The sequence below is a fragment of the Narcine bancroftii genome, chromosome 3, assembly GCF_036971445.1.
Source record: "Narcine bancroftii isolate sNarBan1 chromosome 3, sNarBan1.hap1, whole genome shotgun sequence".
Taxonomy (NCBI): Eukaryota; Metazoa; Chordata; class Chondrichthyes; order Torpediniformes; family Narcinidae; genus Narcine; species Narcine bancroftii.
The window spans coordinates 322,514,531-322,532,836 of NC_091471.1; the positions used below are offsets into that span (position 1 = coordinate 322,514,531).

General features: G+C 44.2%; 1 protein-coding gene across 1 annotated transcript in view; it reads left to right on the forward strand.

Annotated features, from left to right (window-relative positions):
* The window catches only part of evpla (envoplakin a), a 120,671-nt gene that overhangs the window by 24,822 nt on the left and 77,543 nt on the right, over positions 1-18,306 (forward strand). The window lies entirely within an intron of this gene.

The following is an 18,306-nucleotide window of genomic DNA, read 5'->3' on the forward strand; positions in this document are numbered from 1 at the left end:
ATTTTCATCAATCTTTCTATCTGCTTCCCATTTCATTTATGATCAGATTTAGGTAATTTATTTTGTAACAACTTGAACATTTCAGAAATAAATTTTTTCGATTCATCTTTAGTAAGTAGTAATTCTAAAGAAGATGGTCTAGGTGGTTTTAAATCATGACTCAATTGTTCTAATAAAAATGTTTTAACTTGGTAATAACAAAAAAAAAGTATTTGAAGGAATTTGGAATTCATCTTGCATGTGGTTAAAGGACAAAAATTTCCCTGCTTCAAAACAGTTTTCAATTTTTAAAATTCCCTTTTGATTCCAAACTTTCAAAAATTGATTATCCACAGTAAAAGAAAAATGTTTATTCTGGTATAAAGGTGTGATAATCAATTTTATTCCATAATTCAAGTAAATGCTTTAAAATGGGTGGGTCTATTCCAGTTAATAATTTTGAATTCCATTTATAAATAAATTCCATCATAGACTTTTCATCAATTTTATCCAATTCTATTTTAACCCAAGCAGTAGTTTTCGGGTCATCATACATTGCATTAATAAATTTTAATTGTGCCATCTTATTGCCCTAAATCTTGAGCCTGACTTCCCTAGTTCTACTTGCAGCTACCAGTGAAAACAACCTTTTTGTCTCGATCTTATCTATTCCATTCTTGATATTTTATGTTGCTTGTCAGATTGCCTCTCATTCTTTGAATTCCAGTGAGTATTGTCTCAGGCAACTCAATCTCTCCTCATAGGCTAACCCCTCATCTCTAGAGTCATTCTGGTGAACTTCCTCTGCGTCGCCTCCAAAGCCAGTACATCCTTCCTAATGTAAGGAGACCAGAAGAACACATGGTACTCTAGATGCAGCCTCACTTGTACCTGGTACAGTGGCAGCAGAACCACTCTTAAATCGTTCTCTGACAAAGAAGGCCATCATTCCATTTACCTTCTTGATAACCTGCTGGATCTGCAAACTAACCTTTTGAAATTCATGCACGTGTTCCCAAGTCCCTCTGCCCAACAGCATGCTCCAATCTTTCACCAGTTGAATAATAATCCAATATTCCATTTTTCCTTTCATAAAGATGACCTCCCTTTATCCAACATTGTATTCCATTTGCCAGACCCTTGCCCCCACTCACTTAATTTATCTATATCTCTCTGCAGACTCTGCACAGTTTGCTTTTGCATAAACGGTATTGCAAAAACAACAAATGCAAACACACTGTGTATATATAGTAAACTGAATTTCCACTCAGTGTGGTATTATCAACCAACTTTGGCATGCTGCATGGCCTTGTTCCAACTCATTAATTGTGAAGAAATAGCTGCTCTACTGCCTTCATGTAGACCTGGTGATGGAGTGGGTTACATCAGTGGAGGGAGTAAGATCCATGGCCACTCAATGTCTTTCTTTTAATGGTGCTGGAACTTGGCAACACCCTGTTTGTCTTTGCAGGGCAGGTTTCAGGGTTTCAGGGCCTCTCATGAACAGAACAATGTACTGAAGGGGTAAACACCAAAGTCTGCAGATATAGAGAGAAGTTAAAACGCAATGCTGGAGAAACTCAGCAGGTCAAACAGTGTCTTTTATGTAGCAAAGTATGTAGCAATGTATTGAATATTGAACTGCAAACAAAGCAGTTTCAGTGGGCTGAGGAATTACGAGAAGGCCCATGCAAATACCAAGTCTCTCTCCTTAATTTATTAAGCCTCATTATGTATGGCATTCTGTTTTGCTAATTTTTGTAGAGCAGCATTTGGCAGCAAAGTTATGCCCTCTGATCTGTTCATGCAAGGCACAGGCCATAACAGTTGTGGTCTCTGTCTCCTAGGGGGCTATGCTGGACCCACCCACAAGCAATCTCAATGCAACAATTCCGGAATTATGTGTTTCCGGGGAAAGTTTAATCTTGGCAGCTCCATTTCTCTTTTGTTCCCCAAATCCTAAAGAATTACAAATCACTCTAATTTGTGCAAAATCTTATTATTTGTCCTCTCCTCTCCACTGGTTTGCCTCTTAAGGATGGTTGTCAGAAGTAGACCTCTTACTTCCAATAACAAAATATAGTGCATTTCCTCAGTCAGGTTCATGTATGTTCGGCATGGCCCCACCATTAGTCACTGTGCATCAGCAATGATATGCTTTGTCATGTCCTTTGAGGTATCAGTTAGTTCATCCTTTGTGTACTTGGAAATTCTCTCACTCTTTGGCAACAAGACGCTTATTTTGCATATTTTTATATGCACTAAAATGTTTTAAAAGTGCTTTAAAAGCATAGAACAATTCAGACCAGAAACAGGTCCTTCGGCTCTTCTCGTCCATGCTGATCCATTTTTTTCTCTAGATCCATTGTCCTGAACCCTCCATACCTCTCCCATTCATGTGCCTGTCCAAATTTTTCTTAAATGTTAAAATTGAGCCTACATTTACCACTTCATCTGGTAGCTCATTCCACACTCCCACTGATCTCTATGTGAAGAAGTTCCTCCTCCTGTTCCCTAACCTTTCCCCATGTCCTCTGGTTTATATCTCACCTACCCTCAGTGGAAAAACATATCTACATTTACATTAAATATCTCCACTCCAGGGAATAAAGTCCTATCCTGTTTAACCTTTCCATGTAACTCAGTTCCTGAAGTACCCCCGCCATCCTAGTAAACCTTCTCTGCACTCTTTCTATCTTATTGATAACTTTCCTGTAGTTAGGTGACCAAAACTGCACACAATATTCCAAATTTATCTTCACCAATATCTTGTACAATTTTACCATAACATTCCAATTCCTATGTTCAATATGAAGACCAATATGCTAAAAACTCTCTACCTATCACACCACTTTTAGGGAATTATGTATCTGTATTCTCAGATCCCTGTGTTCTATCACACTCCTCAATAACATTTACAGTGTATGTCCTTTCTTGGTTTGTCCTTCCACAATGCAATACCCTACACTTGTTTGCATTAAATTAAAAACCAGTACAGTATTTTAACCTCACCATGGTGTTGGAAAAATCAATGTGCCAATGTGCACATAGAATTCACCTACAAATAGATAATCAGGCAATGTTTTGCTGTCATTGTTTGAGGATAAACATTGGTCTAGTCATTGAGGAGATTAACTATTCTTTTGAAAATAGTGCTCTAGAACATTTTATCATTCATATGAGAGAACATAGGGACTCAGGTAGCCATGTCCATCATAGGCTCCAACCTCCCACCATTTAATGCATTGATGTGAAGTGATGCCTCAAGAAGACAGACAACATCATAAAGGACCCCCATCACCCTGGTCACAACCTCTTCTCACTTCTACCTTAGGCAGAAGATACAGGAGCCTGACCAGCACCTCTAGGCTGTCAGGCTCTTGAACACATGGCGGTTCATGTGGGGCAGTTCAACAGAATTTTGGTGCATATGTCCAATGGACAATGTTTCTGATAATAAGCTCATTATTATTATCATTAGATCACTACAGCACAGTACTGGCCTTTTGGCCCTCGATGTTGTGCCGACCAATATATTCCTTCCTAAAAAAATGTACTAAACCCTCCCTACCTTGTAACCCTCTAATTTTCTTCCATCCTTGTGCCTGTCTAAGAGTCTCTTGAATGCCTCCAATATTTCATCCTCCACCACCATCCCCAGCAAGACATTCCAGAACCCCACAACTCTCTGTGTAAAAAATTTACCCTAACATCTCCCCTAAACTTCCCTCCCTTCACTTTGTACACATATCCTCTGGTGTTTACTGATCCTGCCCTGCGAAACAGGCGCTGGCTGTCCACTCTATCTATGTCTCGCAGAACCTTGTAGACCTCAATCAAGTCTCCTCTCATCCTTCTTCACTCCAAAGAGAAAAGTCCCAGCTCTACTAACCTTGCCTCAAAAGACTTGTTTTCCAATCCAGGCATTTTCCTGGTAAATCTCCTCTGCACCCTCTCCAGAGCTTCCACTTCCTTCCTATTGTCACCAAGGCTTCATGAGCAGTATCTCCCAAATCTCGATCCAGCAGTTTCATTCCAACTGCTATCACTCTCTAATCAGACATTGCCCCAAGACCACAAAAGGACAATCTGCACCATTGCAAAGTCACTTTAGAATTAACTGTAACATTGATTATCTATATTTTTGTATTTGTTTTCTCTTTTTAAATTCATTTTAGATGTTTAGTTGTTTTTTATAAAGTACCTTCAGCCAGTAAGAATTCCAGTGCAGCTGTATGTTGCATGATGTATATGACAATAATCTCATCATCATTATCGTTACATGGCATCTATACCAGGGTAGTGGCAGCATAGTGATGTGTTGAAATATTAGGCCAATCCAAGATCTAAAAGATGATTGATAGTGTGTCGTTGCAAAGGTTTGAAGACTCACGGATTCTGGACTGTGAGGGGGAGTCTGTGTAGACTGATGTGTGATGGACGAAAGGTAGGTGGACACTTGTGTGGGTTAACATATTTTTGCAGAAAGGTTCAACAGCATCCCTTGGTTCTTCTGCAGTGCTGTTTAGAAAAGCAAGAGTCAAGCATTCCTTCATTGAAGGTGAACAAAACCTGACCAACAGTAGGATTTGATGTACAATGGGTCAACGTTCATAGCACATGGCATGCATTGCTCTTAGTCAAGTCAAGGCTCCTTTATTTATCGTTCATCCCATGCTTGCATGGTAAAGTTGAGTTCTCGTTTCTCCAGGACCACGGAGCATAGTTACATAAATATAAGTTAGAATAGAAGTTAAACACATTACAATATTAAGACGTATACAGTAACAATCTACCGTACACTATCCACAAATGTTTGGGGAATTCAGGAACCTGATGGCTTGGGTGGAAAAAGTTGTTGCCCGATCTGGACGTAAGGGCCCGAGTGCTGTGGTACCTCCTTCCAGATGGCAGAAGGGAGAACAGTTTACGTGAGGGGTGTGTGGAGTCCTTCTCCATGTTTATTGCCGTTTGCCTGTGTTGAGTGGTAGACGTCCATCATGGTAGGAAGAGATGCCCCAACGATCTTTTCCGCTGTCTTAGGGTATGTGAACAACTGATGTACCTCACTGCTCTCCCTTAATAAAAAATAACACACCTTTCACATCAATAACTGAATGTATATTAGATTATTTCATCAACTATTTATTTATAAATCAAATTATATGAATCATTAATTATTCACAGGCACCCTATCAGTCACAGCGAAACAAGGATGTGGTTTGTCATCCTTTTAAGATTCCATTTCTCATGTACACAAAATACACAAAAATCTTAGTTTGCCCTGAAAAAGCAAACCAAGAGTCCCCAGTAATCCAGCGTCCTTGTTAAAACAAGGAAGAGAAGTAAAAGAGAGTCACTTCGGAGATATTGAGTGGCCGTGGGTCTTACTGCCTCCTCTGATGTCACTGCCTCAGTACCCCATAACCTCCGTGGCCACACAGCCTCCTGTCCAATGGAGACCCCAAGGTCGAAGTCCCCGTGGCCAGATGGTACCTGCCAGCTCCTCCTCTTTTGATATGACATCACTACTCAGAGACCTCAGTTCCTTAAACTCTATGATCCTCTCCACAGTCAATGCAGATGAGAAGTATTCCTTTAAGTCCTTACTCCTGTGGCTCTCCACCAGTAGTTTTCAAACTTTTTCTTTCCACTCACATACCACCTTCAGTAATCCCTATGCCAGAAGTGCTCTGTGATTAGTAAGGGATTGCTGAAGGTGGCATGTGAGTGGGAAGAAAAGGTTTGAGGACCACTGTTTTAATCATCCCTAATTGACTCGATGTGTGCACAGTTTCAGAACCGTGCCAATTATCATTTTTCAAGTATTTCAGTAACAATTGGGTCTAGAGCAGTGATTCTCAACCTTCCCTTCCCACCCTCATCCCACCTTAAGCAATCTCTTACTAATCACAGAGCATCGATGGCATAGGGATTACTTAAAGTGGAATGTGAGTTTAGGGGGCAGTTTGAAAGCTTCTGATCTGGACATATATACAGTGCAAGGCCTTTTCACATTCGTATTTGTCTGAACATTCAGGGTGTCTGGAATGCAATGATGGTAGAGGCTGGTACAATAGGGTCTCTCAAATAGAGGGTTATGGGTGTGAAGTTGGGAAGGACTAGACTGACATGGAGTAGGTTTACATAGGTCGGCACAACCTCGTGGGTCTGCAGCGTGCTGCAATGTTCTATGTTCTGTTTTGTTGTTGTAACATTGACCCATTTATAGCACGATTGAGAATAATGTGAAGCCCCTCTCCACGGATTACTCCCCTTCTGTTGTTTGAAATGTTTCCCTACCAATCTCAGCCCCTCAATCCCCAGTTGTAGCAAATACTATTTTCTAGTCATTCACAATATCACAAGATAAAGGAACAGAAGTAGGCCATTTGACCCATCAAGTCTGTTCCATTCACAGGGTAAAGGTCACCCTTATCAGAATTCCTTTCCAGATTTTTTAGTGATCGTTCTAGAATTCAGGCTTCTCATTCCTGACTCTCCACGAGTTCTTTGACCACCTTTGAAATATTTTAAAATGTAATTTCAATTTTTAATTTAGACATACAGTATAGTAACAGGCCTCCTGTCCCACGAATCTGTGCTGCCCAAATACAACCTTGTGACCAATTAACCCTTTTCATCCTTGAAAGATGGGAGGAAACAGGAGCCCCCAGAAGTAGATATCTTTACGGACTGCACCGAATTCGAAACAGGGTCGCTGGTGTTGAGATAGTGTTCTGCTAACCACGACACTAACCCTGCCGTGCAGTGAAACGCACATCTTTCACAGATTGTGAGACTGCAAGCAAAGCCATTTCTGAGCTGAAGGTGTGTGGAGAAGAATCCACGGGTGCTTGTCACAGTTCATCTCCAGCAGCAGCACGACTGGGAATCCTCTGATTTAAAGGCTTGTCCTGCGGATGCATGCAGAGACAGACATCCTCAGCTGCTGGAAGATCATCATCTCAGTGAGAGATGCCATATTATCTGCCCTGAGGTTGTTGGTCATTCAGCACCATGGAGATGTCGGTGAGCGAATGCTGTTGACTGGCATATTGTAGGAGCACGTGCTGAAGGACGCACTGAAACTTGGTGCAGCCAACGAGAGGACACTGTGGGGAAGGATTGTAGTCTTGAGTCCTTCCATTACCATGCACTGAAGGGCTGAGGCTAAGGGAAATCCCTCAAACCACAGGGGTTGTAACTGCAAGGGGCCAGAGAACGATGTAACAATGAAGAGTCTTGGAAATGTATGGATGTGACACTAAGGATGAGAAAGGACTTTGAACGGTTTTCTTTTGTAAATGTTTTTGTGAATAAAGTTTATTTTGGTAAAAAGATTTCTGAGGTGTAGGCAGTTTTGAGGGTTCATGATACCCATATTGTCATCTGATTGTACAAGTACAACCCGATGAAACAGCGTTCTCCAGTCCTTGGTCCTAACATGCAGATACGTAATTAGACATAAACACTTCTTCTTTGGCTTGGCTTCGCGGACAAAGATTTATGGAGGGGGTAAAAAAGTCCACGTCAGCTGCAGGCTCGTTTGTGGCTGACAAGTCCGATGTGGGACAGGCAGACACGATTGCAGCGGTTGCAGGGGAAAATTGGTTGGTTGGGGTTGGGTGTTGGGTTTTTCCTCCTTTGCCTTTTGTCAGTGAGGTGGGCTCTGCGGTCTTCTTCAAAGGAGGTAGCTGCCCGCCAAACTGTGAGGCGCCAAGATGCACGGTTTGAAGCGTTATCAGCCCACTGGCGGTGGTCAATGTGGCAGGCACCAAGAGATTTCTTTAGGCAGTCCTTGTACCTTTTCTTTGGTGCACCTCTGTCACGGTGGCCAGTGGAGAGCTCGCCATATAACACGATCTTGGGAAGGCGATGGTCCTCCATTCTGGAGACGTGACCCATCCAGCGCAGCTGGATCTTCAGCAGCGTGGACTCGATGCTGTCGACCTCTGCCATCTCGAGTACTTCGACGTTAGGGATGTAAGCGCTCCAATGGATGTTGAGGATGGAGCGGAGACAACGCTGGTGGAAGCGTTCTAGGAGCCGTAGGTGGTGCCGGTAGAGGACCCATGATTCGGAGCCGAACAGGAGTGTGGGTATGACAACGGCTCTGTATACGCTTATCTTTGTGAGGTTTTTCAGTTGGTTGTTTTTCCAGACTCTTTTGTGTAGTCTTCCAAAGGCGCTATTTGCCTTGGCGAGTCTGTTGTCTATCTCATTGTCGATCCTTGCATCTGATGAAATGGTGCAGCCGAGATAGGTAAACTGGTTGACCGTTTTGAGTTTTGTGTGCCCGATGGAGATGTGGGGGGGCTGGTAGTCATGGTGGGGAGCTGGCTGATGGAGGACCTCAGTTTTCTTCAGGCTGACTTCCAGGCCAAACATTTTAGCAGTTTCCGCAAAGCAGGACGTCAAGCGCTGAAGAGCTGGCTCTGAATGGGCAACTAAAGCGGCATCGTCTGCAAAGCGGCATCGACCCAAGGACCTCGCTGCCACGTCCCAGCTTGCTTGGCCAGACATAAACACACAGACAGAGAAACAATACATATGCAGAAAAAGTATTTTATCAATATAAATAAATATTGTTTCAGGTATATGAGAATTTCAGATGGTCAATGTGAGCAGTTCCTTTGCTTGTTCAACATTCTCACTGTCCGTGAGAAGAAACTATTCCTCGGCTGGCTCTGATTCCCCTGTATCTCTTTCCCGATGGGAGCAGCTGAAATATGCAGTGTTCAGGGTGGAAGGGGTCCTCAATGATTTTGTGCGCCCTCTTCAGACAATAATCCTGGTAGATCACGTCAGTGAAGGAGACGGAGACTCCATTGATCTTCACTGCCACTCGCATAGTCCAGTGGAGTGCAGCAACCAGACCACATCTGCTTTGTTTTGTCCACGTTGAGACTCAGGTTGTTACCCTCGCACCATTTCACGAGATTTTCCACCTCTTCTCTGCAGTGCGACTCATCGTTGTTGCTGATGAGGCCGACGACTGTTGTGCCATCTGCAAACTTGATGATACTGTTGGAGCTGGATCTGGTGATGCAGTCATGGATCAGTAGCATGAACAGGAGCAGGTTGAGCACACAGTCCTGAGGTTTGCCAGTGTTGGTGCTCAATTTCTGCTATCAACTCGGACAGACTGTGGTCTTTCCGTTCAGAAGTCCAAAATCTATTTGCAGAGAGAGGTGAAGAGGATGGCGAGGACAACTTCTCCATCAGCCAGTGGATTAAATTGTCTTGTGAAATGAGGTTAAACAGGCAATTTTAGGTTGAAGACCCAGGTGTAGGGCTATTTGAAAGGGCGGAACCGGGCAAGGCCAGTCAAAATCCACCCGGAGGTGGTCAGGGAACCCAGTAAAACTTACTTGCGTATCCTCGCCTATTTAAAAGCTCACCCAGTTACTGTGGAACTTTAAACAGGAAGGGAACAGGAAAAACAAGGGAACAGGGAATGGTCATCGCAGGGGTGGGATCCCCCTTAAATTGCAAGGTTGGCGATTTCAAAGGTAGGTTAGGCTGCTATTTGAAAGGTGCAGGAGGCACACATGACTCAGTCATCTCACCCGGGTCCCAGGTGGGCTACCGGGTACTGCCTGATGTATTTTATGTGAGTTTATGGTCATCTGTAAAACTTTACTGTTGCAGCCAGACACTCATTGCAATGGTAATACTGACACTTCCTCAGAAGTCCAGACACATAAAGAGGAAATAAATACAAAAGGATGGATAAATTAATGTTCATAGTTGCAGTTTGTGCCATAAAAAAAGTGACTTTGATAAAAACCAGAGAACCAGGTGGGTTTCACAACAATTCAGCAGTTTCATGGTTATTGTTACTGAGAAAAAAAAGTGCAGATATATTTCACTGCATAAAGTTGAATTCCTGAGGCTGAGGGGTGTACCGTGAATAAAAGCTCTCTCGACTGGAGAGAGAGCAAACACTTTTATAAGCTTAGATCTGAGGGTAGGGTCTCACAGTCGTCTTCAGGAGGGTTCTGGGTTTAGGTGGGAACCCAGGGTTATTTATTTATTTATATATTAGTTATTTATATATGGGCAGATGGGGGCAGAGCTGGGAGGCAGAGCCAGGCATCAGCACAACACACTACCAGTGAATCCCAGTTCACTGCTTTCACCCCTTCCTGCAGAATTTAGGGTCTGTGAATGATGACAGAGAACAGAAAAAAATGGTTGAAAAATATAGTTATTTTTAAATTTACAGAGTTAAGAGGTCCGGTGGTCTGGAGATCCTTGTGGAAAGCCTTAGCACCGGGGGGCCTTGGGCTCCTTGGGTCTCCTGGTCCCCTTGTGATGGAGGAGAGGTGGGCTGGCTCTCCTGCTCGATGGTGGAGAGAGATGCACTTTCCTGCTGAACCGGATACCCCGAGGCCCTGGCTGGGGGTGGCGAGAATGAGCTCCATGGCGCGTGAGGCAACAGACGCTCTGTTCCAATGGGTGCCAGGTCCCTGATGGAGATGGTTTCATCCCTGCCATCCGGGTACTGCATGTAAGTGTACATGGGATTGGCGTGGAGCAGTTTCACCCTTTCCACCAGGGGTTCAGCCTGATTCTCCTCACGCGCTTCCTGAGAAGGGCTGGACCAGGAGTGGTGAGTCAGATTGGGAATGTAGTTCCCAATGCCGACCTTCTTTCAAAAGTGAATAGGAGCTTGTGAGGAGTAACATTGGTCGCAGTACATATTAGTGACCAGATGGAATGGAGCGTCATGGGGAGGACTTCCTGTCAGTATTAGTGTGGAAGGCCTTTTGACTTCAGTGCCAGTTTGACAGCCTTCCAGACTGTGGCACTTTCCTTTTCAACCTGCCCATTCCCACGGGGGTTGTAGCTAGTGGTCCTGCTGGATGTGATGCCCCTCACCAGCAGATACTGACATAGCTCGTCACTCATAAAGGACAAGCCCTGGTCGCTATGAATATAACTGGGATACCTGAACAGGGCGAAAATGGAATCTGGGGCCTTCATAACTGATGAGGTGGACGTGTATGGACATGGAATGGTGAACGTGAGGCGGGAGTATTCGTCAATGATAGAGAGAAAGAAGGTGTTCCCATTCGTGGAGAGGAGAGGCCCCTTAAAATCAACACAGCCTAGATGACTTGATCCGGTGCGCCTTTGAGGGGCAATAGAAGTGCGGCTTGCAGACCTGGCAAGATCTGGTCATTTCCCTGATGTCTTCCATGGAGTTTTCCATGGAGATTGCGTGCCTTGACAAAATGAGCCATGTGGGTAACCCCTGGATGGCAGAGCTCATTATGCAGAGACCACAGTTGACCGGTGTGTGCAGAGGCACAGCTTCCTCTGGATAAGGCATCTGGACAATGTCATAATTGTAGGTGAAGAGCTCGATCCTCCACCTAGCAATCTTGTCATTTTTGATTTTTCCCCTCTTGACATTATTAAACATGAATGTGACCGAGCGCTGATCAGTGAGGAGTGTAAATTTCCTACCAGCCAGGTAGTGCCTCACGGCTTCTACAATGGCTTGAGCCTCTTTTTCCACAGATGGGTTCTGGAGCTTGTGGCCTTGTAATGTCTGTGAAAAAATGCAATCGGCCTGCCCGTCTGCTTGAGGGTAGTGGCCAGGGCTACGTCTGAAGTGTTGCTTTCCACTTGGAAAGGCATATTCTTGTCCACTGCTTTCGTAATGTGGTTCCGGAGGTAGTTAAAAGCCATTTGGGCTCCAGCCGAGAGGGGGAAAATATGGCTTTTAAGAGATGGCAAAACTTATTAGTTTATTGAGGGATCCACTGGACGTAAAATGAGAAAAACCCCAGGCATCTCCTCAAAGCTCTAACAGGGGGAACATTCTTTTGTTATCAGGGACAATGATACCATTTCCACCACATAGCCAAGGATAATCAGCCATTTAGTTCTGAACATGCACTTGCCAGAGTTATGTGAGGTTCAGAGCATTTGCAACATGGAGAAAGCTCTGGAGGTTGGCGTCATGGTCTTCCAAGGTGTGGCCACAGATGGTGACATTATTGAGGAAGGGGAAGGTAGCCTTCAATCCATACTCGTCCACCATTCTGTCCATCTGCCTCTGGAAGATAGAAACCCCATTAGTAATATCAAAAGGGACCCTCTGGAATTGATAAGATGACTGTTACCCTCAAATGCCATATATGGACAGTCTTCGGAATAGATTGGCAGCTGGTGATAAGCAACTTTCAGGTTAATAGTCAAATAGACCTGATACTGTGCATTCACCATGTCCGAAATTCGAGGGAGGGGGGTATGTGTTCAGGAGTGTGTACCAATTAATAGTGTGTTTCTAGTCAATTCCTAGCCTGGACTTGTTTTCCCCTTTTACCACTACCACTTTCACTCTTCACGGGCTGGTGCTAGGTTCGATGATACCTTCGTCAAGCAGACAATTTGTCTCAGACTTTATAAAATCTCGGTCTCCTGCACTGTACCTTCTGCTCTTAGTAGCAATGGGCTTGCAGTCTGTGGACAGATTCGGGAAGGGGTGGGGGGGGGGGTCGATATTCAGTGAGGAGAGGCTGCATGTGGGTTCTGATTTTAGGGGCCCTCCGTTCCAAACTGTTACAGTGGAGAGGGGTTCAGAATACTCTAAGGTCACACTTATAAGGTGACACAGAATGTCCAGACCCAACAACACCGACCGGAGCACTCAATTTATCAAGTGTATATAGGTGAAAGTTACAGAATTCCCCCCTTCAAATGAATGTTGTTGAACATGCGTAGAATGCAATGAGAAATGAGAAATATGCGATATTTGGAAGGATACATCGTCAAGTTGTATTTTTTCACAGTCAGTGAGTCTATGAAGCTTTCAGTAGAGCCTATGTCAATTAAGCATTTAGTGGAAAGTCCGTTTACCTTTACAGTCACTATGGAGTTGCTGAGCTGGTGAGATCTGTCCTGATCTAGGACCATTGAGGCTAGGTCTTCAGCGACTCCATGCTCCTGACTCGAGTGGCCCCACGTCGTGGCACAGCAAGATGGCCACCCTCCTCTCTCCTCCTCTGATGAAGGCACTGAGTTTGAATTTGGATCACGGCAAAATGGCCACCAAGACTTTCCGCGCTGTTTCCTCACCGCCACCCTCTGTCAGCATGTAGCATAGCAAGTGATTTCAGGTGAATTCTGGGCAGACAACTTGGGGCTGGAGTCAGATCCAAGAGCGGTGCAGGCTGCAGACTTCCCCGGGCTTCCTCTCATGCAGCAAACCCGCGTCCAATGCCCTTTCTTGCTACAGCTGGAAAACACTGAGTCTTTAGCTGGGCAATGAGATTGGGGAGGCTGGCTCTTGCTGCAGAAAAAGCACTCCCTGGCATGGGAAGTGGCAGCCATTAGGGCAGGGGTAGCGGGAGCAGCTGGTCCTTGGAAGGGACCACTTGGGTGAGCGAGCTCGCTGGCTTCAAGCTTGGCCTGTTCCAGCAATTTGGCCAGTTCGACATGGCTAGCCAGGTCCTTCTTACCCAATTCAAGCAGTTGCTGCTCGTACTTCGAGCGGACCCACACGACACGAACAGCTGCTTTGTACCTGCACTTCTTGGCAAGTGTCCACAGATCCAGCAGGTAATCATCAATGGTCTCTCCTGGCCACTGGCGATGTAGAGCGAGTCGGTGCACGCTAGTACCTCATTCTGCAATTTCAGGTACTTAGCCTCAATGGCAGTCTCTGATGACTGAATATCCTTTCGTTCCTACCCTCGAAATGAGTGTGGACCTGGCTTGAGTAGCACTTCCATTGTTAGAGATTAAGCCAATAAAATTGTAGCGTGAATAAAAGCTCTCATGACTGGAGGGAGAAGAAGGGCTTTTATAAGCTTATAACTAAGGGTAGGGTCTCACAGTCGTTTGTGGAAGGGTTCTGGGTTTAGGCGGGAAACCAGGGTTATATGTGAGGAGCAGATGCGGGCAGAGCCGGGAGGTGGGGACAGCCATCAGCACAACACACTATCAGTGAATCCCAGTTGACTGGGAAAAGTTAGGTTAGGCAGCAAAAGTAAAAAATCAGAAAGAGCAAGGAGGGTGAAAAAAGCAAATCTGAAGGCTTTATATCTTAATGCAAGAAACATTCAGAACAAGGTAGATGAATTAGCTGTGGAGATTGAGATAAACAAATATGATTTGATTGGGATTACAGAAACATGGCTGCAGGGTGGACAAGCCTGGGAACTTAACATCCTGGGGTATACGATGTTTAGGAGGGATCGGCAGGAAAGAAAAGGGGGTGGGGTAATATTGATGGTGAGAGAAGGGACCGACACGATTGTCGGAAGATGCGGAATCTATATGGGTAGAACTGAGGAATAGCAAGGGGCGGAAAACGTTAGTGGGGGTGGTGTATAGGCCTCCAAATAGTAGTGTAGAGGTGAGGGAAGGCATTAAAAGAGAAATTAGAAAAGCGTGCAATAAGGGAACAGCTGTCATCATGGGAGACTTTAATTTGCATATGGATTGGACTAGCCAAATTAGTAAAAATACTGAGGAGGAGGAATTCCTTGAATGTTTACGGGACGGTTATCTAGACCAATATGTCGAGGAACCAACTCGGGAGCAGGCCATTTTAGATTGGGTATTATGCAATGATAAGGGGCTAATCAACAGTCTTGTTGTACGAGGCCCTTTGGGTAGGAGCAATCACAATATGATCGAATTCTCACTCGACATGGAGAGTGATGAAATTAAAACCGAGACTAAGGTCCTGAATTTAAATAAAGGGAATTATGATGGTATGAGACGGGAGTTGAGTAAGATTGATTGGGTGGTGTTTATGGGGGAGTTGACTGTGGATAGACAATAGAAAGCATTCACAGATCTAATGGAGAAATTGCAAAAATCGTTTATACCGGTTTGGCATAAAAATAAACCAAAAAAGGTGACTCAACCGTGGATAACAAGGGAAATTAGAGAGAGCATTAGGTCCAAAGAGAGAGCATATCAATTGGCCAAAAAAAGTACCACAACCGAAGACTGGGAGCAGTTCAAGATGCACCCAAGGAGGACAAAAGGATTAATTAAGAGAGCAAAAATAAATTACGAAAGAAAGCTTGCGGCAAATATAAAAACCGACTGCAAAAGCTTTTATAAACATGTCAAGAGGAAAAGATTGGTGAAATCCAGAGTAGGTCCTTTGCAGTCGGAATCAGGGGAATATATAATGGGGAATAAGGAAATGGCAGAGCAATTAAATTCTTACTTTAGTTCTGTTTTTACAAGAGAGGATACAAATAACCTCCCAAGGATGTTGGGAAACATAGAGACTAATGCAAGGGAGGAACTGAAAGAAATCAGTATCTCTAAGGACATGGTCTTGGGGAAATTGATGGGATTGAAGGCAGATAAATCCCAAGGGCCTGATAATCTACATCCTAGGGTACTTAAGGAAGTGGCCATTCAGATAGCAGATGCTTTAAGAATTATTTTCCAGAACTCGATAGACTCAGGATCAGTACCAATGGATTGGAGGGTAGCTAATGTTACCCCACTATTTAAAAAGGAGGGTAGAGAAAAAGCGGGGAATTATAGGCCGGTGAGCCTTACATCAGTAGTGGGCAAAATTATGGAATCCATTATTAAGGATGTAATGGCGGAGCATATGACTAGCAGAGAAGGGATCGGACAGAGTCAACATGGATTTATCTTTCATTTGTTCAAATGTTATAAATTTCCCATTCTCAAGACAATCCTCACTCTTCTTTATATCTCTGAGATGGTGACAGGTAAAATAGATGGGGGAGAGCCAGTGGATGTGGTGTACCTGGACTTCCAAAAGGCCTTTGATAAGGTCCCGCATAAACGACTGGCTTACAAAATCAAGGCTCATGGGATTGGGGGCAAAGTATTGATGTGGATTGAGAACTGGCTGGCAGGTAGAAGACAGAGAGTTGGGATAAATGGCTCATTTTCTGAGTGGCAGGCGGTGACCAGTGGGGTGCCACAGGGATCTGTACTGGGACCCCAGCTGTTCACAACTTACATTAATGATCTGGATGAGGGGATTGGATGTAATATTTCCAAATTTGCTGATGACACTAAGCTAGGAGGGGTTGTGTGCACGGAAGAAGGGGTCAGGAAGCTCCAGTGTGATTTGGATAAATTGAGGGACTGGGCAGATACATGGCAAATGCACTACAATGTTGATAAATGTGAGGTTATCCACTTTGGTAATACAAACCGGAGGGCAGATTACTATTTGAATGGCAATAGATTAAGAGATGGGGAAGTGCAGAGAGACCTAAGGGTACTTGTACACCAGTCTCTGAAGGTGAGCATGCAGGTACAGCAGGCGGTTAAAAAGGCAAATGGTATGTTGGCCTTCATATCAAGAAGGTTTGAGTATAGGAACAAGGATACCTTAATGCAGCTGTACAGGGCCTTGGTGAGACCACACCTGGAGTATTATGTGCAGTTTTGGTCACCTTATCTAAGGAGGGATGTTCTTGCGATGGAGGGAGTGCAGAGGCGATTCACCAGGCTGATACCTGGAATGGCAGGAATGACTTATGAGGAAAGATCGCGCAAATTGGGATTGTACTCGCTGGAGTTTAGAAGATTGAGAGGGGATCTCATAGAGCATATAAAATTCTGGCAGGACTGGACAGAATGGATGCAGATGGGATGTTTCCAATGATGGGAAAATCCAGAACCCGGGGCCATGGTTTGAGGATAATAGGCAAACCATTTAGGTCCGAGATGAGGAGGAATTTCTTTACCCAGAGGGTGGTGAATCTGTGGAATTTATTGCCACAGAGGGCAGTAGAGGCAGGTTCATTAAATATATATAAGAGGGAATTAGATATATTTCTTCAGTATAAGGGTATTGAAGGTTACGGAGAGAAGGCGGGGACGGGGTACTGAACTTTAAGATCAGCCATGATCTCGTTGAATGGCGGAGCAGGCTCGAAGAGTCGAATGACCTACTCCTGCTCCTATCTTCTATGTTTCTATGTTTCTATGACTGCAAGGATTGATAGGGAGTAATCAGCATGGTTTTGTCAGGGGTAGATCATACTTGACAAACCTGATTGAGTTCTTCGAGGGGGTTACAAAAAAGGTTGATGAAGGGAAAGCTGTGGATGTTGTCTATTTGGACTTTAGTAAAGCTTTTGACAACGTTCCCCACAGGAGGTTAGGCAAAAAGGTGGAGGCATTAGGTATAAATAAAGAGGTAGTGAAATGGATTCAGCAGTGGTTGGATGGGAGGTGTCAGAGAGTAGTGGTAGAAAATTGTTTGTCCAATTGGAGGCCGGTGACTAGTGGAGTTCCTCAGGGTTCGGTCCTGGGTCCACTATTATTTGTTATATTTTTTAACGATCTGGATGTAGGGGTGGAGAATTGGATAAGCAAGTTTGCGGATGACACAAAGATTGGTGGTGTTGTGGACAGTGAGGTAGATTACCGTAGATTAAAAGATGATTTAGGAAGGCTGGAGGTGTGGGCTGAGAAATGGCTGATGGAATTTAATACAGATAAATGTGAGGTGCTACATTTTGCAAAGGCAAACTTAAATAGGTCATATACATTGAATGGTAGACAATTGAGGAGTGCAGAGCAACAAAGGAGTTATGGTAAATAGTACCCTCAAGGCTGATACTCAGGTAGATGGTGTGGTGAAGAAGGCATTTGGAATGTTAGCCTTCATAAATCGGAGTATTGAATTCAAGAGTAGGGAGGTTATGATGAAATTGTACAAGGCATTGGTGAGGCCAAATTTGGAGTACTGTGTACAGTTTTGGTCACCAAATTATAGGAAAGATATAAAGAAAATAGAGAGAGTGCAGAGAAGGTTCACGAGAATGTTGACAGGATTTCAGGGTCTGAGTTACAGGGAAAGGTTGTGCAGACTGGAGCTTTTTTCTCTGGAGCGTAGAAGATTGAGAGGGGACTTGATAGAAGTGTTTAAGATTTTAAAAGGGACAGACAGAGTAAATGTGGATAGGCTTTTTCAATTAAGAGTGGGGGAGATTCAAACTAGAGGACATGGTTTAAGATTGAAGGGGGAAAATTATAAGGGGAACATGAGGGGAAATTTCTTTACGCAGAGGGTGGTGGGGATGTGGAATGAGCTTCCGGCAGACGTGGTTGAGGCGGGATCATTGGTTACATTTAAGGAAAGACTGGATCGTTACATGGATAGGAGGGGACTAGAGGGGTATGGACCGGGTGCTGGTCAGTGGGATTAGGAGGGTGGGGAATTGCTACGGCATTGACTAGTAGGGCCGAACTGGACTGTTCTGTGCTGTAAGTGGTTATATGGTTATAATAAGTTAATTGGTCATGAGAGTGTGTTTGAGTAATGCGTGCTTGTGGGCCAGAAAG